Genomic DNA, 26,562 nt, shown 5'->3' with positions numbered 1-26,562 from the left:
CTTAACCTGTTTATGCTGCAGTTTCTCTGTCTGTAAAATGGGGATCATGATACTACCTAACTCATAAGGTTGTTAGGAGGATTAAATGGATTAACATATATAAAAGGCTTCGAACATAGCAAGTACCATATGTGTCTGTTAAGTAAATATTGCCGTAGAAATACAGAAGGGTTTAAGCACAATTATTTGCCTGTGACCTGTGATATAACCTATGTCTTCTGTACTCTGCCAAGTCAATGAAATTAATTCTGGTAGCCTGAAGCTCCTATAAAATGGTATTGAGAAGTGGGTTAAACATTGATTGGCTATGATCTCATCTAGTGAAATTGCTTATGCATATTAATGTATATTGTATTACATGTATGTATGTTAATAATTTTGAATATTTTTCAAGGGATCTTGAAAAATATAAAAGTCTACAGATGGACTTCCCTGGTGGTCCAGTGGTTAAGACTTTGCCTTCCAATGCAGGGGGTGTGGGTTCGATCCCTGGTCGGGGAGCTAAGATCCCACATGCCTCACAGCCCCCCCCAAAAAAAAAAACCCAAAAAGCATAAAACAGAAGCAATATTGTAATGAATTCAATAAAGACTTTAAAAGTGGTTTGCATCCCAAAAAATATTTTTAAAAAAGTCTACTGAGTTTCTCAGAGTCTAGTATATTTATGATAATAGAAACTAATTATGAAAAAGAAGGAAAAAATGTTGGACTTTAGTTACTTTAAGCATCAGTTAACCTGTATTAAAGACATAATACAGCTACAAGAATTAATTTAACTGCAATAAAATATGACAGAAAGATAAATTTCCTTTCCCTTGATTGCTAGAGCAAGTTATGATAATAATAAAAGAGACTTGAACTTTCTTTTATACATCTAATCTTCATGAAAAAGGACATAGATATTTTTGAGAAGGTAACTAGAACATTCCAATAAAGAATCTTTCATTAGTTCTGCTTCAATTACTAATAAACTCAAATTGCAATCATGTTCTTTGGGCATGTAAAATACATAGAAGATAAACATTTAGGTTTGAAATCACAATAATGAGTTTGCTCTTTTTATTTGTTATCCTCCTGGCCAGTGGTGAAATTATTAATCACTACTAGATCCTGTGTTCAAAGGCTGGGCTGATTTTAGTTTGTGGATGTTGAACCAAAAGTTGCCTGTAGAATGTCAGTCTGTAATTAATTCAAGCTACTGAGCTTTGGATCCTATGGAAAAAGACATAGTGTAGGCTTCAAATGGGTGTAAAGGAAATGGGAAAGGTATATACAATTGGCTGAAATAGTTTGCTTGTGCTTCTTAAAACTCCCATTTATGTCAGTGAACTCAGTAAATTATCTCTAGAAGCTTTTTTTCTTCCTTCCCTCGTGTGTGTGTGCGTGTGCGTGCACGCACGTGCGTGTGCTCTGTGGAAGAAGAGTTTGGTGGAAACTTGGGAGGAAGATAATTAGAAAAGTTTTAACTAGATAAAATGAGGAGACATATGCAGGTACATAATAAGTCATAGGAGCCAGTGGTATAGCAGCCTGAAAAGTCCAAAATCATTTTCAGAGACCAAATAGGTTATTTATAATATGTGTAAATGAAAAGGTCACTTTAATAATAGAATTATTCAGTTTTAGCATTATTTTTTCAAAGCAATAAGTTCATGAAAAAGCAATTCGATTCTATAGATATTAGGGAGCCAAGGTGGGTTCATAGGTAGGGTAATGACAAGCTGTAATTTTTCTTATTCAAACAGTATTTATTTGTCTTCCCTCTGTCAAACCTTGAGTCAAACACTTTTCCTGGCCTGCTTGGGAAGATACAAGGAAAGGAACATACAGAGCAGATGAGATGTGGAAGAAAGAACGCTGGGAGACGGAGATAGCTCTTTCACATGGCAAAGAGGATGAGAAAGGCCATCATCAGGCAAAAGACCCCCATGGTCTCCAAGAGGGCAAAGCCCAGAATGGCATTAAGAGCAGAACTGTTGCTTCAGAGAAGGATTCCTGGCATAATCAATGATGAGGCTCCCAAACAGAGTCCTAATCCTAGCCCCAGAGCCAACCCCTCTGACCATGGCAGCTCCAACCTCAATGAACTTGGCTGCTGTGTCAATGTTCCTTGAAATGGTGCCATTTTGGAAGCTGCTGCTAGGGATAAGTAAGGTCAGGGGACGTGGGGCTGCCAAGCTGCTGAGGCTCTCATCTGTCAGCACCACCTCAGAGAGTGGTTGGCTCAGCAGTGAGATGTGATCCTGACCAGTGAGGGGATGGAGATGAAGTTGGGGCAAGCGTATGTTTTCTGGGGGTGGGGAAGTGGCAAGAGCTGCTCCCAGGGCAGAGAAGACAGAGAGGGGAAATGACAGACTGTTTTAAGATTAACCATGATTTAGTGTACATGATCAATTGCAAGGAAGAGAAATTGAGACATTAAACATTTTGGGGAGGTTGCTTTAGTAATCCAGGTATGAGTAGTGACAGCCTAGATGGTATAGCCCACTGGGAATAGAATAAAGATTTTAGTCCGAGAGACAGTCTGAAGATCTAATGACAAGGTGAAGAAGCTGGAGGTGGAGGTTTCCAGGAGGGAATGTCTAGTAGTTTTTGCTGTACTATTTGGGAATAGAAATAGTTAAGACTAGCCTCACCTAAAAATGTGATCACTGAAACTAAAAAGCCTGGAGAACCCTTGATGTTGGAATAAAGCATACAGAATTAACTGTGGGTAGACAGTTAAATGAGAAAAAGGCAGAAAAAATAGTAAAATAGTAAACAGTACTGTGGAAAATGGTTATTTTGATAATTTAAAATAATTAGTTTCAAGTATTTTTGTAATGGTATCTTTCTTTATGAAAAAAATCTTGATTCATGATGGGAACACAACAAGCTCTTTTTCCTCAAGAAGGGACGAAGTTAAATAAAACTTTGAAATCAGAAGTCTTAAGATGAAAAAAAAAAAAAAAGCTGTCGGTAGAAATTCTAAAGAAAAAAGGAGACTGAACAAAAAATCAGTAGATTCAAGGAAATCCTAAAACCATCAGTGTTTGCCATATGAGGACTGTCAAGGGAGAGCAGGCTGGCGACTGTAGGGATGGGCCCACTTGAATGAAACAAAAATTCCTTGTTGCCATGAGGCCGAAAGGGAGATACACTAGCATTAAAATTCAAAACTTAGAGAGTTCACTGGCGGTCCAGTGGTTAAGACTCCGTGCTTCCACTGCAGGGGGTGTGGGTTCGATCCCTGACTGGGGAACCATAATAAGATCCAACATGCTGTGCGGGGCGTGGCCAAAAAAAAGAAAGAAAAAAATCGTTAACTTCAATAATCTTTTCCATTAGCTGTTTACCTGTTATTGTTGGTTTTTCCACTAGAATGACAGCTCCATGAGAGCAGGTACATATCTGTTTTGTTCATGGTGATATATCCAGCAGCTAGAAAAGAAATTTATAAATATGTGTTGAATGAAGAAATGAGTAAACAGTTTCACACTCTGATCTTTAGCAGGGGATGAGTCTGCCCAACTCCAAGAAAAAAGTTGGCCAAAGTCAAGAACAAAATGGCATCCTAGTCACTGGCCACATGTGACTATTCAGCACTTGAAATGTGGCTAGTACACCAAGGAACTGAATTTTAACTTTAATTTTAATTTACTTAAAATTAAGTTTAAATAGCCCTATGTGGCTAGTGGCTACGTTGGACAACACAGGTGTATAGAAAGACTTCACTCATTAGGAAAACCTGCCTCCTCTGGGCAGATGGAATCTGTGTGAGAGCAGTGGCTTTGTCAGGAACTAGAATCAGACTGGGACTTGTGAAGGAATCAAGGATCAGCTTCTAGGGCTATTTTTAAAAATTAATCTGTAGCCCAAGGGACAGAAAGAGTCTGTCAAACTCACATGAGGTCCCAGGTCACTTCACCAGGAAAGGAGACCAGAGAGGTATTTGGGGCCAAAGCCCTCAGTGGTAATAAAGTTGTGTTTACTCTGAGTGTCTTTATGAACATGTCTGTTAGGAAATTCACTGTCTGTGAGAGAGATCTCTGTAGATGACTAGAATGAATTCAAGATTTAGGGATTTTGGTCACTTCCGTTGTAACACGATCAACAATAATTGCATTCGATCATTAAAACATGGACTAGGCATATATGATAAACTCATAACAAGCGCTCGAACACCCAGGAACTCACAGTTTGGAAAAGCAACATCTTTGAATATTAAAGTATAGCAGAGAGGAAAAAGTACTTATATATGTAAAAATATTTATTAAATTAGAGAAACATTTGTCATACTTATCTAATTTATGTTAGATTTTGGAATGGTCTACTGTGGTTTTTGTTTTAGCGGATTTACCGACTTAGTTGTAGCTTACTTGAGCAAATATTAGAATTATTCAGATTTCCTTGAGCTTTCTGTGACTGGGCCATGGGAGGAAGAGGGAGTTGTTCAGGAGTGTGTTAAATTGGCCTTGTATTCAGAATTCACCCAGTAATAATACATATCAATATCATGTATTGAACTGTGTGTAGGAGCAGATGTTTGGCATGTTTCGGGCTGCTTTTGGGAATAGTCTCTATTGAATAAAGGAAAGTACACTTCACATCCATTCATGTAATTTATGAAAGTGAATAGGGATTTCGCACAAAGAAAGAATGCTAGATGGACTATTATATTTAGCAAGATAAAGCATGCTGTGCGCAAATTCCCAGAGTCAGCCGGTATAGAAGAGGACAAAGAGATATTAATACATTTCTGGGGAAGGAGATGATCAGTTCTCTAGAGAGCAAACACGTGGTTCTCTTAGGATTTCCCAAAGGCTTGGTTCCCGTCTCCAGGCTAACCATTTGTTTTCATTGTTTTTATTAGAGAAAATCTTTTGCAAGAACTTAATTTGCACCACAAGAAAATGTTTGAATATTGGAATATTGGGGCTGGGAGGGACTTTCAGAGATTATCTAGTCCTATCACCTATCTGATGCTTGAATTAATTTTGCAAAAGCTCTGCCAAGGATCTTCCGGTCAGGGCTCCAGTACATCCTGGAGAGAGTGGCCAGTAGCTCCATCCTTGGAGAACTTTGACACTGAGATATTAGTACAGAATCTAATTCTGCTGCTTTGTGCCTTCCATTCATTATCTTATTCGTAACTATTGGGTCCAAACAACAACACCTCCAATTCTTTTTCCCATGAAAGTCCTTAGGATATTTAAACATGATTTTCAGGTCTCCAAGGCTAAAGATGCCTGCTTCCTCCAAGAATTCCTTGAATGGTGCTGAATTGACACCATCTCGGATCACTCCTGAGTGTACCCAGTTTGTCCATCCATACTTATACTGCAGCACGTCTAGGATGGTTTGGACTGCACAGAGACAAATGGAGTTTCTCTTCTTTTCATATAGATTCTCTCTTCTCCCTCTTTTCCTCCTCTCCTTTCTCCTTCCCTCCTCTTCCCTTCTTCCTTCATCCCTCCTATTTTTCTATACTACACTTATTCATTCATTCAACAAACATTCTGTTTACTGTTGATTCATATTAACCTTTCTATAGACTAAAATCTCTAAGCCTTAGCTGCATGGATTGTTTCTAAGCCATTGCTACTGTCCAGTCCGTACAAAACAATTGTCCCTTTGGACTTAATCACCTCATTTTACATTTATGTCTATTACTTTTCATCTTATTGGATTTAGCCCTTGTTTCTAACATGTCAGCTTCTTTCTTGATCCTGATTCAGTCATCCAACACGGTCACTGGCCGGTCTACAAATGTTATGATGTCCTCTCTAGTCTCATCCAGGACGTTGACGAGAATGTAAAATGTTGAAGCAAATGGAACCCAGGAAAGAATCCTTCTATGATGTTGGAAACCTAGAACCAGGTGGCTGTTACTCTATTAATTAGCACCCTCTGGGTATAGCTGTTGAAGCTGTTACTAATCTGCCCTAACATTCATGCACTCGGCTTCTCCTTACTCCATTTTGTCCACAAGGATAAGTTGAAAGATCTTCTAAAGGTCTCTCTGAAGGTGATGTGTGCTTGGTCTCTACATTTTCTATAATCCCAAGACTTATACCAAAGAAGGAAAGGGCATTTGTCTGTTATTCTTCCCTCCCGAAATTGTTGTCATCCTCTCTTTAGCACATTTCTTCTTAGGCAAGCAAAACCTTTTGATTCCCTAACAGACATACAAGACTGAGAGAAGGATATTGGAAAAAGTTGAACATTCAGATTATTATTAGAAATGGCAAGGCATTTTATGGGAGTGCAAAACACAAGATCAAAATGCTTTGACTGTCAAGTGAGATCCACTACTTTCTAATCAGCAAAGGACTTGAACTAATTGATGTTTTTGTTAAAACAAATCAGAATCTTCAAAACTCTGCTAATGCTTATTTCTTAAGATTTTTCTTATGTCTTCCAAAGAACTGAAAATACTTAAAATCATCATGTACACTGATATCATGAAAATTTAGGAAGTTTATGCATGTTTTGGTCAAAATAGATAAAGTATACAGAGAATTCTTTAATAAAGATAAACCCTTGTGGAAAGGTGTATGCAAATGAGTGAGTTGGATGTTACAGTGGTAGATGGGATTGAAGAATTACAAGACCAGTCTTTGTCTTTTTCTTTGGAAAATAGGGGTGGGGTTGCATTCATTGTGCAACCCAACCGTGAAAGACAGAATCAATTGAACAAATACTGTCCTCTATAGTAAAATAGGAATGAATTTTCTATAAAGATACTGCTGCTTCCTCCTCACTTAAGTTGACAGATATTCTCTATGACCAGTGTGACTGTGTCTAAGATGTCCTTATTCAGGTGACTGTGTTTTATATTAAATTATATTCTACATGTGCAGTCATTTAAATTATGTAGACATTTTTGGAGAGTTTCATGATATCTTGTATTTCCTATTCTGTAATTAGAAACATGAAAAATTTTCAACATCACAGTTTTAAAAACATCATTTTTGTAAACCTTTAATATATAACAATAGAAAGGAATTTAATATGAGCCAGGAACAAAAGAGGTTTCCAAGGTACAAAAAAATTTTTTCGGAAGTATAGATTTCATTGGTAGTTTGTGTTTGTGTGTGTGTGTGTGTATGTGTGTGTGTGTGTGTTCCTAATACAGTGAGAAAATGAGAAAATCATCTATACTAGTGTATTTTAAAATTTTAATTGTCATTGCTATAGTTTGTCACTATTTGAACCTTCAAAAAATGTTCTTGATACTCTCTGACTTACATCTTATGTTTGTTTGTCCATCTGCGTTAAGTATTTGTTATCAATTTCATCCATTAAAGGAGCAACTGGGTAGTGACAAGATAGGAAAGAGTTCAAATGAAATTTTCATTGCTGGAAAATTGCAAATGCAGCTATGATTTTATTTCAACATTTCATTGAAGATTTACATTCTTAGAATTTTCAGAAGCTAAAATGAATATTATTTTATTTTCTCGTTATAATTAACTCATGTGCACGGAGGCTACCAGAGACCGTTTATTGAAGTTATTAGAAATCTTGAGCTCCCAAATAAAAATGTCAGAAGATATTGCCCTGTTCTATGTTGCATTACAGACAGATGCACTTCCTGTGGGTGAGAGCATTAGTATTAAAGTTGAGGGAAGTTATGTGCTACTCCTGCCTTCACACAAAATTCCTAGAGTGAAGGGAAATTGCAATTACCTATTGATAAAACAGTTATACAAAATCAGTTTTTTTTTGCAACACTTTACAAACTGCAGTTTAAAAATCAAGATGGAAAACAAAAATTTACTATGGCAAGTCCCAGTAATGTGACTTCCACCACCCTCCCTTCTCCCCCAAATGTAAATCATGTTTTTTCCCTTAGGAGTCTCCCCAAGTACTCCTCAAATCTCAGGATTGGAATTCATGTTTATGAAGGAAAAACTCTCTTGACCTGACAACTTCCTGATCTGATTGGCTCTATCAATGGACTTATTCGTTCTCATTATGTGGGGAAATGCTATCCAATGGGAGAAGCTTAGAGGGTGCATGCTATCAAACCAAGATGAAATATTTTTGTTTCATTAGCAGCCTAGGGAATTGTGTGGTGGATTATGATATTAGGCTGTGTTGTAATTCTAAGGATGGGGCTTCCAACCTGTGGGCTCTCAGTTTCAAGGCATCCAAACTTTGAGTCCCCCTTGCAGCTGCCACACTGACTAGGTTAGTGTTTTTTAACCAGAATCGCACATCACAATAATCTGTGAAGGAAGCCCCAATTCACATCTGTACCTACTGTATTTTATCAATTCCAAGACGCACATTTTTTCACGTTTGCTCATTTCTGGAATCTGGTTGCTCTCACTTTTCATTAGTTTAGTCATGGTATAATTGCAGAATTTTCTTTCTTAGTGGTACCTAAAATAATAGTGCATCTTATAATCAATGACATCTTAGTAGTTAATGAAATATGGACTATATCAGAATCTTTGAGGGGGCAGGTATTGCATTAATTTTACAAAAGCTCTCCAGATGAGTCCGATGCAAACTGCTGGCTATAAATACACTGTACCAGCTTTGGCCTATTTCTCCAATTAACAATAATAATAAACTGATCACTGCCATGCATTGATTTTTCCACTGCCAGGCACTGGGCTAAGCACAGTCCATATTTTCATTTCATTTTATTCCCACAACAAACCTATTGGATAAGTATTATTGTCCCCACTAAATGGATTAAGAAACTGAGGTTAAGAGATGAAGTCACCTGCCCAAGGACATAAAGAGTAGAAGAGCAGGATATGAGCCCAGGTGGGCTGACTCCAAAGCTCTAACCATGACATTATATAGCAGTGGTTCCTAAAGTGTGGTCTGCAGACCAGCAGCGTCAGCATCCCCTAGGGACATATTAGAAATGCAAATTTTAGGGCCCTACCCCAGATGTAAAGAAACTCCGAAAGCAGAGCTCAGAAATGTGTTTTAAAAAGCCCTGCAGGTTATTCTGAGGCAGCCTAAAGTTTGAGAAACACTGTTATATAGCATAGGAGTCTCCTGCAATAGGAATAGGAGCCATTGCTAATAAAGACAAGACCTAATAAAGTTTATTAGCTAGCTGGCTGGCTCGTATTTTAATCCTAAAATAATGCCATATTTGCAAGGTTGACTAAGCTTTTAGTTGCTTAATAACAAATAAAATTGCATTTGCTCAAATGTGCTTTAATTATAGTTCCCAGTAGGCAGAACTATGGTAACAAAATATACTAGGCTCTAATGCTTCTTGCATACTGAGCATAGTCAAAGCGTTTAACATGAATGGATTATAATTCCCCATATTAGATGGGAAAGCTCTAGAAGGACCACATACCTTTCTTGGGTCTGACCTCCTCTTGTTCTCAAATCTTAGTCTAATCTTATTATTTCCTTTCTTCAAAACTACAGAATACAGTATCTTTGTTCCTGAGAGGAAAGGACGAACTAACAAGATCCCTCTTTGTATTATCCTGGGTTGATAGATTGGTTAAAGCTAGCATTTGTAATGCAGTCGGAAATAAACAGTTTCTGAACAAAAGCTGACTAAAAAATGTAGCTGCAAAACAAAGAACTTGCTTGCTTTAGTGAAAAAAATTGATTGACATTAAGATATTAAGCATTCCAAAAGGATAAATAAATTGGATTCCAAGGAAAAAAGGCAGTTTAAAAAATAATATACCAAAGAGACAAAGTGCACAGATGCCTGGTGAATGTGATTATGTCTACCCAACATCAGTACAGCTATTTGAAAAACACAACATTCAAATTGTAATGTTTTTGCTCTGCATGCTGCAAAATAAGCAATTTGATTGTTCTTTTCCCACTAAATTGATTGGTTTTTGAATGCATTATTTGACCCACAGTACTGTATTATCCGTGGCATTTGCCAGATGACTGAACTAAGTAGATGTCTTATTGTTTTTTTCTAATAGGCATGTATGGGGATGAAGATAGGGATAATTGGAAAAGAGGAAAGCATAGCGTTTGGAACTTGGCAGTGGAGATTTTAGAAGCATGAGTGGTCTTCAGCAGAGAAGACCTGGTGTTTGGCTGCAGTGACCTGCAGGCCCTGTCTCTGCCTGCATAGGCTTGTACACACTTATTAGCACAGATTAGTGCCTTATAAATAAGGCAGAAGTGTCCGGGGTCTTGTTCCAAATCCTGAAATGCCCCCTTTTTGGTATCTGTTTGCTTGGCCTTGCAATAGCAGTCAGCCTATCTAAGCGATTTGTCACTCATAACAAGAATGCAAAGGAAGACCCAAAAGTGGTAAATGTGTTTGGAAGTCATTGTAGCTAAAACCTGACGGAGTTAGAGGATTGATTAGACTATGACTGACACAGACATGCTTTATTGACCATGATTTAATGGCTTCACAATTTTCTTTTCATTTCTGGAGCGTTTACACACTTCTGAGTTGCCTAATAGATAAATCTTAGACTATGGCATTATACTATGATGATGGCACAGTGGTAAACTCATAGATTACATCTAATGGATATTAAAGTGGTAGTTTCTCCATGATCAATATGTGTCTATAAGACATTTCATAAGCTGAAGTCTTATAACACATTTACTTCTGCATATGTATCCTGTGCATTTATAGGTGTACATTTAACTATGCATGAATATTTATATTTTCACACACATGAAATGGGATTTATTATAAGTGCTGAATATGGAAATTTAAAGTCATGGAGGCTTAAGGCAGATTCCTCAAGACCTACTTTTGCTTGATTATGAGTTATTAGTTTAAACTTAACCAGTTGTATATTAATAGTACTGTTCTCTTTGAAGAGAAGACTATTATCTCAAAGCTTTTTAGGACAATATATGAATTCTGGACCTATTTAAGATTTGACAAATTGAATTAAAGAAATAGTATATGAAATATTGTAAGTTTCAAAATGTGAAGGCTGCTCTCTGTTTTATGTAACTGAACATTTTACGATGCTTTCAGGCATTTTTAGGGACATATTTGTATTTGCGGACAAAAGGGAGAGGATAGTCTAAAGAAAGATGAAAATGAAGAAGCAAGGCCTGTGTAATGCATCTGAAATTGCTGTATGCTTTTTTCCCAAGGAGGGTGGATTTAAGAGGTTCACAGATCACCTTAGCTTGTGGAATTCTTATTCTGGCACAGGTCACTGTTATCCACTGAATTTGCAGAATTATGTGGGTTATTTTTTCACATATATATGAAATAAATATATGTGAATAAATGAAGCAATGCTAATAACTACCAGAAACTCATCTCACCATGGTCCCAATGTAAGATGGTCCAGGTTTTCTGTGTCTCAGGATAAGGTGAGTCCAAAAGCAGATGTAGTGTGAGGGAGTCTTAGGGACCAGGGCTCTGTAAGTTTTTTCTGCCCTGGGGAGATTGGGGTGGTAGGGTTGGGCCATACGAGTGACATTAAAACATCACAAGGCAAAGCCAACAGCCCCAGCCTGAACAATGTGTGTTCCCCCCTGTCCCCACCCTTGTCCCTGCCCCATGACTCTTGTCCTTCAGAGCAGACCAGAGTCACTCTTGTTTGTTGCTCTCAAAGGTAATTCTATTTCTCATTGACTTATTTTTTTCTGAAGGTCTAGGGAGAGCCTTGGGCAGTGCAATATTATTTCTGTTTGTCCAATTAGCTTTGTTTTACTTAGGAAGACAAGTTTACTAAATCAAAACTATTCTGGCTGGGTCATACTGACCAGTACAATAGTATCTCCAATTATTTCGCTATTAGAACAAAACACGTTCACTCCCTAAACCCTCAGTGTAGAAATCGTGATATATGTTTCTCTCTTTCAAGGGGAGGTAATAATATTATTTGTAGGAAAATTTTCAGGGCACAAGCTGACACCTTCTGTTGGTTCCTTTTCCTTTTAAGGTGATGTAATCACAAACAACTTTAAGAAATCTCTGTACTTCCTTACTTGGTGCATAAATCTTTTCTATTATTCTTTTTTAAATTTTTATTTATTTATTTACTTATAAATTTTTATTGGAGTATAATTGATTTAAAATGTTGTGTTAGTTTCTGCTGTACAGCAAAGTGAATCAGTTATACATATACATATATCCACACTTTTTTAGATTCTTTTCCCATGTAGATCATTACAGAGTATTGAGTAGAGTTCCCTGCTATACAGTAAGTCCTTATTAGTTATCTATTTTATAGATAGTAATGTATGTAAAAGTTGAGGCTAAAGATGTTGAGTATTTTGGCGCTTGCTTTGATTTCACAAGGTGCCATTTTCTCTGTTTTAATCTAACTTGAGCAATATTTTTGAGTGCTAAGTGCCACACATAGTGCTGGTGGCTGAAGATAAGAAACTGAAAAGGCATGAAATGCCCTCAAGCAGCTCACAATCTTTCAAGAAAAAAATCACTCAGTTTTGTGCTTATTTGTTGATCTACATAAGTGTAATGAGAAGCTTGTCCACAGCATATCAGATGACACAGAGGGAGGGGTCATGTGGGTATGGTCAGGGAGGGCTTCAGGAAGGAGAAACATTCTGCGCTCATTTTTGAGCAAATAAAGAAATAAGGATATATCAGTCAGAAAAAGACAAAAAACTTAAAGTAGGGTGCAGGAGGCATATTTTTATTTTGCAACCACAGTAGAATATACGGTAGAAAACCTCAAAAATTTATCCTACTAAGAAGCATATTCGACAGTGGAAGGACAGATTCAAGAACATTTGTATTCATATCACAAAAAGACTTATACAATTGGAATAAATCTGAAATACTATGCTTTTCTTTAAAAATAGAATTGAATAACTTTGATGTTCTAATACAGCACAGTAAACTAATTTAGATTCAGAGAGCTTCACTTGTGAACATGTCAGTTTTTAAAAATTGTTTAGATAATGTATTGAGAATTTTAAATAATCTGTTAAAATCTTCGTTTTCTCAGCAAAGCTTTTTTTTTTTTTTCTCCCCAGATGTAGGGCAAAAGTAATTCTGCCCCAACGTCTCTCAGAAATTATAAAATCTGAATTAGTTAGGTTCTGATGAAAGAGGCTTTTATGGCACCAGCTAAAATGCCTTTCGGAAACTTCCTCATTGCCCTATTAAAAAAATACCCTCCATTCCTAATGTGATGACATTTACCAATCTCTACCAGCCAACACACGAGGAATAGCCTTTCATCAGGCATTATTGCCATTCTCTCTCTACTATCCTGTTGTATATTTTGTTTTACATTTTTATTTGCATAGTTATCACAGCATTGGGAACATTTGTTGTAATGTGTGTGTGTGTGTGTGTCTCTCACACAAGTTATAAGCTTTTTGATGTCACTCGCCATCACACCCCCTGACATTTAAATGAACAAAATGACAAAGTTCACGTTCAACCTCCTCCATACTGTTTTTGACACATGCTTGTCAACTTTGGCTGCTCATTGCAATTGCCTGGGAGCTTTAAAAAATATTGATGTTTGGGTCATACTCCCTGAGATTCTGAGTTAATTGGTTTGGGGAGTGGCCTAAGTATCAAAATTTATAGACCCTCCCCAGGTGAGCAGTGAGGCTGAAAACCACTGATCTGGACCCACGCTGTCCAGTGCGGTAGCCACTGGCCACGTGCGGCACCAAGCACTTGAAATGTGCTAGCCTGAACTGAGTGTAAGTGTAAATATATACACCAGAATTTGAAGACTTAAATCAAAATGATGTAAAACATATCTCAATGGTTTTTATATGATTACATATTGAACTGATAATATTTCAGATATGCTGGGTTAAATAAAATTCATGTACTTTATATTAACACTTTAAGTAATGTTATAATAGAAATTCATCTCACTTGTTTCTTTTTGCCTTTTTAAATGTGGCTACTAGAAAATTTTAAATTACATATGTGACTTGCATTGTATTTCTATTGAGCAGCACTGATCTAGATGATGTCTGTACATGGAAGGGACAGAGATGTTTAATTAGCAAAATAAAAGCTTAATAAGTGCCTTCTGGCAAACTAATTGGTAGTGTTCATGTTTTGGACCATATTTGGTACAAATAGTTCCTCTTCATAACGATCTATATTTAAAATAATTCAGATTCAATTAATATTCATTAATTGCATGAGTTGTAGAAATAACTGTGCTAAGAAAGCAGTAATGCTCATGTTATAAATGGAAATAACTGGTGAATCAATCAATGGTATCAGGTATGTAACAATGAAATAGCACTACTGAAAATGAAATAGTCCCTTGAAACTGGTTAGCGTAAGGGGGAATTGAGAATACAGAGTGTTATTTTTGTCATTACCATTGTACTATAGGCCAAGAAAAAATATTCTTAAACTGGAGTCTATCTGGTCTTAACACAAAAACCAAAACCAAACCCTGAGTGCGTTATTTGGTTTGCATGCAGAAGAGATGAGTAAGTTATTCGTATAGACATATGTGTTTATTTACGTATGTTTACAAAGGTTGGAAAGTGATATGTTGAAAGAGAAGCCAAGGTCAAAGATGTCTAAGGTTTTCATGAATGGAGAAATGACTATAGGATTGAAATCATTAGACAATATAAGCACCTTGAATACTAAGCATGAAGCTCAGTTTGTGGGAAGTGTACACAGGAATGATTTGACGTGTAGGGCAAACCACTGGGCACAGCAAATATGCGGACGGTAGGAGTAAAACACTTACTGTAGGCTTAGCTGATTGGGTTATCGTGGTGGGCAACATTTGCTGTAACCACAGGTATTCAAAGAAAACGACGTTAAGTGTTTTGAGCAAGCTCTTATTGAAGAGGATTGGTTAAAATTGGAAATTGCTAACTGTGAGTTATTAAGAGACACAGTGTCGGGGCTTCCCTGGTGGCGCGGTGGTCGGGAGTCCGCCTGCCGATGCGGGGGACGTGGGTTCGTGCCCCGGTCCGGGAGGATCCCGCGTGCTGTGGAGCGGCTGGGCCCGTGGGCCGTGGCCCCTGGGCCTACGCGTCCGGAGCCTGTGCTCCGCAGTGGGGGAGGCCACAGCAGTGAGAGGCCCGTGTACCGCAAAAAAAAAAAAAAAAAAGAGACACAGTGTCCATAAATCAATTAAGGCACATTATATTCTATTCCATTACCAGCATTCATTTAAACATAAACTACTGTAAGTTCTACTCACAGTAGTACAAATCAAAAGTTTAGGCTACTTTCACTTATATTACAGTGTTTGTCTTTCGTTGGAATAAAATGAAATATTTCTTTTTGTTTTGGTTTCCGATAAGCTTGAAAGGAAACAAATTTGTATTCAACAAATACCTGGTACTGTAATCTTATTTTTGCTTTGCTTCTCACACCTTGACCTTATGAAGCAGCATGAGGGCATTTTGAAAGCTGGGCTTTGGCATCTGAGCAGACCTGTTTGCATATCGTCTCTCATCACTTGCTGTTTGATCTTGGCCAAGTCACTTAACCTACACAAGCCTCAATTTTCCTGACCCTGATACCTGCCTTGCAGGGCCATTTAGGGGAGGAAATGTAACATCCATTACCAAGCATATGGTAGGTCTTTATAAATATTGTTATTCTTCTTATTATACGGTTGAAAGGCATTCTGAGCAAGACAGAGAGTTTTTGTGTAATCAAAAATTATGATGGAAACTAGTATTTTGTATGTGAACTGTGTTATGACTACTTCTAGCCCACAGAGTTTGGAAGGGGGAGAGAGGGGGTACAGAGGAGAAGGATTGGGGAAGGGAGAGAGGGGGTACATGGTATCAGCAAGAAAGCTGCCCTATTTATAGTTGGGGCTATGGGGGCGTTAAATTCCTCTACCGTGGATATGGAGGAATCTTTAAAACAAGAACAGATGAGTGAGGAGCTGTAGCAGAGCCGGGCGATCCTCTGATGGAGAAGCAGAGCTCAGCTGTGCTTGACTAGCAGATGTCCAAGCATAAAGGACGTGTACAAGGAAGTGCAAGCCGGGGGACAGTGCTTTCCTTCAGGCTCCTGGACTCTATTAATGTAGTTCCTGATAGATAGTTTGTGATCAGAATATTCCAAAGCATCTATCTTGGGGTTTGCAGAGTCTGAGACGTGTCAGAAAGCACCCACTGTGTGGTGTTCAGGGGCAGGGGCAGGGGCAGCACCAGCCTGCTTAACCAGAGCCCAGCACAGAGTAGGAAGGCCATGGTGTTGGTAGGATCTGAGTGAATGCACACATCCTGCACTTTACAGCCCCCATGAGTATCTGCATTGTGAACAATTCAAGCTAAGCTTTAGACAAATTAGAATCTTGTTATATTCTCTTATATGTGGTGATGGTGTAAGAGGGGAAAAGAGAATGGGAATCAATGACAAATTAAGCAAAGGGAATTAACTTCCAAAAGACAAGCCCTTTAAACGCCTCTCAAAATTTTGCATTTGCTTGTTTTACAAAATGCTTTGTTCAATGAAATGCAGTAGGTGAGGAGTTTGACACTTAGCGATTCTTTCTCCAAAGCCTATTTGGAACGAACCAGAACATCTTTCACTTTTTTCCCCTAAGCTTAACCCTTTTACATAGGGGAAGGATTTCTGTTATCTTCATTTAGAGTTAGACTTAGATAACTAAGATCAATTGAACTCTGAGAGCGCTATACTTTGTCCTTTAGCTATGATAATATTGTCAGAACTGTCTTTATGAAAATGAGGAAAGAGAATTGTTTGATGTGTGAATATTTGCAAGAGAACTGACTCCTGTTCTAGGCATCACATTTTTTATATGTCAGTCATCCATAACAATGAAGGAGGTATCTCCTGGAGGTGGGAATGTTGTTTGCTGAATTTTAAGTATTGCTAAACCAGTTTTGTTGGGGGGGGGTGGATCTGGAATATCCCTCGATGCATACAGAAAGTGCGAGTAGCAGGAAAAAAACAAAATTAAATGGCACCGTTTTCAATGTAGGAATAGTTTGGGTTTTAACATTTACTTGCTTGGAAGTGACATAGTCCAGTGCCATTCCTATATTTCAATTCAATTCAATTCCTTTTTAAAAATATGTATCTGAGAAATATCATGCACAAATAATTTTTCTAGGTTTAGAACACAGCCAAATCTAGGTCTCAGTCTAAGACTCCAATATTTCCTTGCGTCTGCCCAAAATATATCACGATGATTGCCTCGACTTCTCCCCTGTTAGTCATCTTCTCTTCATGTATAACTTCACAAACTAAAAATAATTTCATTTTCAATTGTAAGCAAACATTCTAAGAACAGTGTTGTCTTTGGGCCAGAATAATGTTATTAATTAGTTTATTAATTTTCATTCTTGTTCTAATAAAATATTGTCTCTTTTTTGATAACTAAAGCTATGTTTTCTGTTTTCTACATTTCTTCAAAAGCCAAGACATCTCAGTTCTTTTCAGGGGGAGTATTTTCCATTTACTTATTTTTTTGCTTGAATCTTTGAAGAAGGCGGAATAGCATAGCATTGTTTTATTAGTAGAATTGTCTTCATTTGTAAAGACTTCTGCTAACTGTGACATCATCTGAGTCTGTTTTGATAACAAAGAGGATGCATCTTTGCCGCAGATTTTGTTTTCCCCTCACTACCAGTCGCCAGGATCTTGTCAGAATAGAAAAATTGGAAGATTGATTGGTGTTCTTTTCTTATTCATTGATTTACTTGGGTTTCTGGCTGACTGATATTTGTGGAGCTTCAGGTACCGTGGATTGCGTGTGTGAGAAAAAAAAAATAAAGAGCTCAATAATAAAAATAATGAGCACTACCATTTGTTAAATGCTTGTAATTTGCTAGTCACTTTATACACATTATCTCTTTTAATCTTCTCAACAATTGGATCTTAAGGATGAAGAAGCTGAGTGTAGAGAATATTTAATTTATTCAATGTCGTTCAGCTACGTGATGACGCTGATTTCAACCTAGTTTTATATGACTTAAGAACTCAGACCAGATGGTGTCTGATAAAATTATGATTTATGATCGAGTTAAGTTTAAGATATTTGAGCCAGGCATTTCACTAGACACCATGAAAGATGCAAAGACCACAAGAAGTTTAGAGGAAAAAGACATGGACTGATAATGATTGTAAGCAAGTGAACTTTAGGATTTTCCGTTTTGCTAGAAATTTTTCAACACCAGAAAGTGTACCCTTTCCAAAGTGTTCCTCCAAAATCTGGGTCCCATGTCCATTGGTTCCATTGGAATATAACGAAGACAAAGTTTCTATGACTTTCACCCAATCCCAGGACAATGTTGTCATCTCTCAAATAAGGAATCAAAACTAGTCTTTAAATGATTTTAAATTCACTTTTGTCAAATTTTGCCTCTAAGCACACCATCTTTCCCTCTCTCCCAGGCCCCTGCCGGAGCTTTAGCTCAGGGACTTTCCATCTCTGGTCTGGTCAATTGTAGTTTTCCTTCTTCCAGCCTTTGGTACCACCTTCTGTAGTCTGTCCTTCTTGCCTCTTATCCTGGAGTTTTCCTCTCAATTGAACATCACACCAAGCCAGCCCTTAGAGCTCTGTGGATTCCCAGAATCTTTTGTATTAGAGCTAACAGCCTTCACTCTCCTTCAAAGTCTTTTCCCAGGGTTAATGTTACAATCTCACTGCCCTCTTCTTTCATCTTCCAGCTTTCTCCTTCCATCTGCCCACATGAAATTTCACTGTGTTTCAGAAGCTTATTAAGGAGTCAATGAAGTAAATTTCAATTCTAAATGTATGTTCCATGCAGGTCACTCCCTCACAGTTTTGATGACATTGGATGCCTTTACAGAATATACTTCTTCCTGAAATAAACTGGGTCATGTGTTGACTATTTGCTATTTCAGTGCATGGGTTGAGGATGGGGACAGGTAGAGAAAACCCTTAATACAATAGACATGGCTCTTTTTATGTAGATTTTTTTTCTTTAAGGGAAGAGATCCCATGGTTATCTAATCCTTTGGGGGATGTGGAAGGAACTCTTCTATTATAGGTGTTCTACTTCTTTTCAGCTAATGTTTGAGTACTTAACTAATTTTGTTCAGCTCCCTGATTAAGAGCTTCCTTACCTTCCAGGCCCAGGCCCCTCTGCACCAGTGCGGTGGTCTAACCTCGTCAGGCACCAGAATCATCTGTGAAACCTTTAAGAAGTGTTCACACAAGGTCCCACCTCTGTGCTTCAGATTCTGTAATTTGTCACCCAGGGCTGAGGAGGATGCATGCACTCATTAGAAGGTCCTCCATTGCTAAGATTATTTTTCTTTTTCCAGATCTATCTTCATGATTCATTTTCAGAGTTATAGTAGGCTCTGTCTTAGGTGAAGAATTCCATTATGAGAGAGCAGAAAAGATAAACTTTCCAAGTTTAATTAGGCCTAAGAATAAACTTTGCTCCTCATGTGTTCTATGGTGAATTCTGACAGGAAGATTCATCTCTCCTCATCACAAGTTATTGACCCCTTCCTACCATGTGCTTCTTGTTTTTCCCTGTTCATGTTCCTGCCAGGCTAATAAAGAATATGTTAGGAAGTAATAAAGAAATCAATTTGTGGCCTCTTCAGTTACATTGTCATTTCGAAAGGCAATGCTAAAGAGAGCATGATGGGAATTAGCATTTGTTGAACTTCTACTAAGTGTCAGACACTATGCTTGGTGGTCTTGTATACACTATTATGCTTAATCAAACAACAAACTGAGTTAGGCATGGTTATTTGTCTTTTATAGATGAAATGAAGGCTCAGACTATAAAATAATAGTAAGTAACAGAGTGGGGTCCTTCTAACTCCACAATATATTTTTTCCTTCATCGTATTCCCTCTTTGGAAACTTTCGAACCTCAGAGGTATTTATATCTTTCTCCCATTTCTTCTCAAAATAATACTAATAAAGCCCTACTTTTATAGTGATGAACTTAGATTTTATAAAATATTTTCATGTGCACATCTTTGTTCCCATTGCTTTAAAGTGCCATTTATTTTTAGGTAATTGACAATATCCTCAAATTGACTGAGTGTGGCCCTCTGTGCTGAGAAGTCACACATACATGTGCAAAGGCTGCTTTTTAATGTACTCGGCTCTCAACTTGACCATCTCAAGTTCATTTTTAAAATTGCTGTTGAAGGGTTTCCCCGGTGGCGCAGTGGTTGAGAGTCCGCCTGCCGATGCAGGGGACACGGGTTCGTGCCCCGGTCCGGGAAGATCCCACATGCCGCGGAGCGGCTGGGCCCGTGAACCATGGCCGCTGAGCCTGCGCGTCCGGAGCCTGTGCTCCGCAGCAGGAGAGGCTACAACAGTGAGAGGCCCGCGTACTGCAAAAAACAAACAAACAAAAATTGCTGTTGAAAATGGAAATGGGGTGACTAGAAGAGAGCTCTCATAGTCATTGAGAAAATCCTCCACAAAAAATATCAGTGTGTGCTTATGAAATTGACAACGTTGTCAGACTGGTCTCTTATTAAGGAAATTAGGGGGAGAAAAGGAAAATGTTACAGAGATCTACATATTCTTTAGAGGTGGTGGCAATGTAATGCAGAAAAAAATTTTCCTTAAAATGTTTGAACCTGGAGTTTATCTGATTAAGTAGGGAAAGAACCCCACTGGGATTTGTTAACAGGGAGACAGACTTGAATTGACAGGAACAATTAATCTCTTGAGGCTAGACAAAGAAAAAGGACTCATCTGAGTCTGTGGAACACCCTCAAATACCTATGAATACTAGTTATAAAGAAAATGAATCATTTATGTTGATCCTGGCTCTTGGGAAAGAGGAAATGCTCTTTGGAAACTGCTGGTGTAACTGGAGACTGAGAACCACTTTTATTTATATATTTTTTACCCCTCTAGTCAGCAGAAAGAATGAGCTGATAGTGATTCAAACAAACAGTTTTCATTGAGAACCTTTCTGCTTTTTTGCATCCAGCCAAGAGGAAAATGTTATCTTGCAGCCTTTGTATTGGTGTTGATGGGTTCTTAGGAGACTTCTTAAGGAAATGAGGTTGGAAGAGGCAGATAGGACACTTCTAAGAGAAAGGCTTAAATATTGGCTGTTATCCAGGCATAGGTAATCTTGGAAAGGGATTGTCAACCAGCCTCTACACAGAAATATTTTAGTAGAGGTCACTGCCAATTCTTTTTTGAAGGGCTTGTAATAAGTGTGTTCTTAATTTACATATACAGCTTTTCCTCATTTTTGTTTGGGTTTATCTCAGTTGTTTCACTCCAATTCTTCTGCCTTTATTCTGAATCGAAGTGAAAAATGAAATGTATAAAACACTGCAAGAACATTCGGTAAGCGTTCCTCATTCTGAAGCTTGACAGTAATTAATATTAAGGGATTACAGGAAAATCTTACAACGTAATTCAGTGATTCTCAATTTATTCACAGACTCTTCTTCTCCCTCTACCTCGCTTAGCAAAGACATTTTCTACCTTTCGGATGAAATCTAAACTTATTGACCTGTTTGCTCTCCCAACAATGTTTTATTCAGCGCTAATAATAAGGTAACTGTATACAATAATAAGAGCGAGCATTACTGTGCCAAGCACTGGGCAGATTATTGGATTTACAACAACCCGAGAAGGAAGTTATTATTTTTATTATCCCGTTTTACAGATGGGGAAATACAGACATTAAATAAATTACCTGAGCCCCACAGTGAGGAAGTGGTGGTGGATTTATAGAAAAACCTAAACCTGGAAGTTAAGTGGTAGCATTATTTATCCATTTCTCAGAAGGGGAAGGGGAGATGCTGGACAAAATACAGGACACTCAGTTAAATTTGAATTCCAACTAAACAACAAATGATTTTTAAGGTATGTCCCAAATATTGCATGGGTTGTGGACATCGTGTATTTTTATTTGTTAGATCTGGGAACACTAAGAACACTTGACTACTGGCAGAATCATTTTTAGCCAGAAATTTCACCGCAGGCCATCTACTTCCAGCGTCTTAGTACACAGATGAAGAAAGGCTCAGAAATCTTAAGATTTTCATGTTGCCATGACTGGCAACAAAGCGAGGCTTAGGGCTTTGCCATTGCTGCAGCTGGATTAATTCTTAGCAGTTTTCCATTTGACCACCAAGTGAGATTTCCCCTGTTATTTCTAAGGGTATTTATCTCCTGCCTATTTTCTGAATTGTTGTCTGGAAAGCCAATCTTTGCAAACACTCTACCAATAACAACATGAGGAGATGTGGAGGCTGGGAAGGAGGAAGCAACAAGTCAAAGTTCCTGACTGCTCCTGTGTGCCCGCGACACCATCCTTTCCATATGGCGTCTCCTTTGGTAGAAACAAGAGGCGTGAGTATGATGGCACGTATTAAATAGCTACTTGTCCTAGCAGTGTTTCTTTTAAGACCTTGGCCAGGGGGGTCCTATTTGAATGACGACTATTGTTATCAGAGAATGAATAAACAGGAATGCATTTTATGAAGTAGTCATCCTTTTAGCAGATAGTAAATTAAAATGCTGTATATTTCACTGGAGTTCAATATTGGGTCATTTTCCTCAAAGAAGAGAGAGGTATTAATTAGTCTGTTGGTTGGAGGCTTCATTATACAGGCTTCATGCCCTTTGCTGTTGTAACAGCTCCTGGGTGCTGAGGCCCTGACTGATTAATTTGCACAGCTGCCTCTTGATAGCTCTTCTTCTGACAGACACTGTTAAATAGGGGAGAATGGGATAGAGGAGTAGAAAAAAGAAAAAAAAAATAACCTGGCTCTTTTCATGATGTGGGAAAGAAAATAAATACAGCACCTCAGCAGACAGAAGTGAAATAAACCGCTTGAGTTGTCCATCTTAGCCATGGGGTTCTTTTAGGCTGAAAATCAAATGTACTAGAGGCTTTTCACAGTTGGAGTTGTAAACAGCTAAGAGATGACAAAAAGCTTTTTGAGGTCCCGTCTGTGGGAAAAAGAAAGATGCCGCTGCTGCAACTGGAAAATTAAGATGGATTCTAGTTGAAGAATAAAAACTCCTAAGTGTGTCGAATACAAGGGACAGAAATGTTGACACAGATTCTTAAGTTATAACTATCCAAAGGTGGGAATTTTTAACCAAATTATTTTCATGTTAGCGTGCCCCCCTCACCCCGCCAAATTTGGTCTTAACCCTCGAAAGAGATTTACTTCTTCAAAAGCATTTTCAATTCTGTTGGAGTAAAGACAATACCTTTTCTTTTCACTTTTGATTTTGAACTGATTTCAATGTAGAGAAAATTTGCAAAACTAGTACAGAGAGTTTCCATATATCCCTCCCCTCCCCTCCCCCAGTGTTAAAATCTTACTTAACAATAATGCAATGAGTAGAACCAAGCAATTAACATTGGTATCATACCAATAACTAAACTAAAGTCCTTATTCAAATGTCACTGGTTTTTTTCATTAATGTCTTGTTTTTTCTGGGTTTCTATTCAGGATCCCACCTTGCATTTTGCTGTTATTTCTCCTTAGCTTCCTGAAATCTATAACAGTTCTTCTTTCCTTAACCATTATGACTTTGCCATTTTTGAAGAGTATAGGGCAGTTATTTTGCCAAATGTCCCTCAGGTTGGGTGTGTCTGGTCTTTTCTCATGATTGGATTGAGGTAACTATTTTTGGAAAGAATTCCACAGAAATTATGTTGTGTTCTTCTTAATGCATCATATCATGGGATTCATGATGTCAAAATGTTTCATTATTGGTAATGTTGACCTTGATCACTTGGTTAAGACGGTTTCTGCTGGATTTCTTCACTTGACAGTTACTATCTTTTCCCTCGCTGTTAACAAATATCGTGGAGGAAATGCTTTGAGATGATGCAAATCCTGTTTCTCTTCAACTTTCACCCACTGCTTTTTAGCATACGTCAGTGAATCTCAGTTCTGTAGCGGTTGTTACTATGGTATTTGCTTAACAGTGATTTTCTGTTCTTCTCTTTCTTCAACATTTATAAATTGGAATTCTATAGCAAGGAAAAGCCCTCTTTCTCTCCCATCTATCTAGATAATTGATCATCATTTGATATAAAAACAGCTTAAAAAATAGCAGTTTTTATATCAAGGTGATGCTAACAGAGAGCACAAGAAAAAGCAAGAAGGGGGGAGAGAAAGAAAGAAACAGAATACATAAAAAGAAAATGAAAATTATCCCTAATTTTACACTCCATTTATAGTTATTACAAAATATTGGCTATATTCCCCATGTTGTACAATACATCATTGTAGCCTATCTTCATTTTATTATGAAGATTTTTCCACAGTACTTTTCTTCCTACCAGAAGGCTCGACCAGATCATTTGGTCATTTCAGTCTAAGGTCTGATTAATCAAACGTGAAGCAAAATTGAAAAAGCAGGTGGACAAACTAACCAAAAAAACTCAATAAATTTGGGTGTTTGAATTACCTGGGTGCTCAACTTGAACCAACTATATTTTTGTAAGTGTAACATTTGCCAAACACTTACCCGGAAAATACGGAGTTAAATTCAAGGAATCAATCCCTTGCTTCTTAAACCTTTGTTTATGATGTTCGTTTTAGTGGTATTACAAAGTGAGGGAATTAACCTCAACTTCAAACCCACAAAAACCCATTTTGATCTAAAATGCTCGACAGAAGCCTCCAAACTCCCTATCAGCCTGCAGTTCTAAAGGAAGAACTTCCATCGTAACTATAGTTTGTAAAAGTCATCAGTAAAGTTTCAGAGTTTTGAAGAATTATTTGGGCAGAGCCTCCTTAAAGGTCTCCTTTGCCTCCTTCCTCTTTCCTACCCTTCCACCTTCCTCTGGCTTCAATATGCAAGAAGTATTTATTGCTGATCTCTTAATATTGTCGACATTTTAGATGGTGCTGAGATTAATGAAAATTTCCAGCAGTGTAGAAGATTTAGCTTTATTTTTATTTTTTAATTCATGAAGGCAAGAAGTGAGTGGATGAAAATCCATCAAATTTCCCATCTAAAGGGACATTCTTAACCCCAGCTCATCTCACAAAACCACCATGAGATAGGAGGAATAGCGGTAGATATACTGTTTTTTTCTATATGAAATATACACCTGTAATATATATTTTGATTCTAATATTCTTTGCTCTTTTTGAAAAGAGGGTCTACTCAGTGGTAGAAGGAAGAAAATAATTTTTTAAAATTTTATTTGGAGAAGTGAAATAACTTCGTCAAAGTTACACAGTAAGTAAGTTAGTAAACCACCTGATGAGACTTAACCCAGATGTGTGGACTCCTACTTCAGTGACATCTGCGATTGAGTCTTTGGGCCTCTGGATTCCCTGGGGCCATGGTTTTCTTCTCAGCCTTTACTCACTGATCCAGCTGTGAGCAGCAGTGGGCTCTGGCCCTAGGCCTGGCCCCTCCAGGAATCTTGAGCATCTCCAAAGCCTTCCCCAGGGGACCAGGGTTTATGTGGCAAATGGCACTTTTAGGCTGGAGGGAATGAAATCCAACAGAAACCAGTGGAAAGAGCAGTAGACATGTATTAGCCTCCCAGTGCTCTCATTTCTGTGCTAATAGTCACTTTTTTTCTCTAAGTCATTAGCTGGGCTTTCTTGTCTCCGCTTTTATGGGAGCATGCCCTTTATTGAAAGCAAGGATAACTATGTCCTTTACCTGTTTACGGTCTTCTAGTGGCTCATTCCTCATCTCCTAGGCAAAAGTCAAAGCTCTTTTTGTTGCATTATTTATTCTTGCCTTTTTCTTCTTTCATGTCTCCTTACATTCCCAGCCTGCATCCTAGGTTCAAGCTTATCCAACTGCCTACAGTCTCCCAAACACACGTGTATGTGTGTGTTTTATTTAATTTATTTATGTATTTTTGACATGGGCCATTTTTAAAGTCTTTATTGAATTTGTCACAATATTGCTTGGATTTTATGTTTTGGCTTTTTGGCCTCGAGGCATGTGGCATCTTAACCTCAACCAGGGATTGAACCCGCACCCCCTGCATTGGAAGGGGAGCTCTTAACCACTGGACCGCCAGGGAAGTCCCATGTGTGTGTTTTTATTTTTATTTATTTATTTATTATTTTATTTTATTTTATTTATTTATTTTTGCGGTGTGCGGGCCTCTCACTGTTGTGGCCTCTCCCGCTGCGGCCTCTCCCGCTGCGGAGCACAGGCTCCGGACGCGCAGGCTCAGCGGCCATGGCTCACGGGCCCAGCCGCTCCGCGGCATGTGGGATCTTCCCGGACCGGGGCACGAACCCGTGTACCCTGCATCGGCAGGCGGACTCTCAACCACTGCGCCACCAGGGAAGCCCCCATGTGTGTGTTTTAAATGTCTTTGCATATGCTGTGCTCTCTGCCTTTTCCTCCCATGCCCTAAATGCCTTACGGACTCCTTATTTTTCAAAATGCAGCTCAGTTTTCCCCTCCTACATGAAACTTTCCACGTCTCTTTAAGCAAAGTGAGGTAGTCCTTCCTCTGGATTCTCAAAGGATCCCACAAATACCTCTGCCTTGGCATGTGTGTTAGGGTTTGGCACCTGTTCCTTCCTTCTTCACGTCCACTGGACTGTGATCTCCATGAGGGCAATGAATTTGTCTTAGTACTCTGTGTTTCCTGAGTGCCTAGCAATGTCTGGTAAAGGTTCATTAAGTCTTGCTTGAATGCATTCATGGATGGATCAGGAATTAGACAGCATAAAATTACAACTTACCCTGCCCACCGAAA

At 38.2% G+C, this 26,562-nt stretch overlaps 1 protein-coding gene and 1 pseudogene across 1 annotated transcript in view; one reads left to right on the top strand and one right to left on the bottom strand.

The window, feature by feature from the left end:
- Positions 1 to 26,562, top strand: part of GRM8 (glutamate metabotropic receptor 8) — a 751,547-nt gene that overhangs the window by 251,852 nt on the left and 473,133 nt on the right. The window lies entirely within an intron of this gene.
- On the bottom strand, positions 1,880 to 2,388 carry LOC136128493 (ATP synthase F(0) complex subunit C2, mitochondrial pseudogene; annotated as a pseudogene).

This window comes from Phocoena phocoena, chromosome 9 (assembly GCF_963924675.1).
Source record: "Phocoena phocoena chromosome 9, mPhoPho1.1, whole genome shotgun sequence".
Taxonomy (NCBI): domain Eukaryota; kingdom Metazoa; phylum Chordata; class Mammalia; order Artiodactyla; family Phocoenidae; genus Phocoena; species Phocoena phocoena.
Note: the sequence above shows the minus strand (reverse complement) of the source record. Positions and strands in the feature narration are given on the sequence as shown.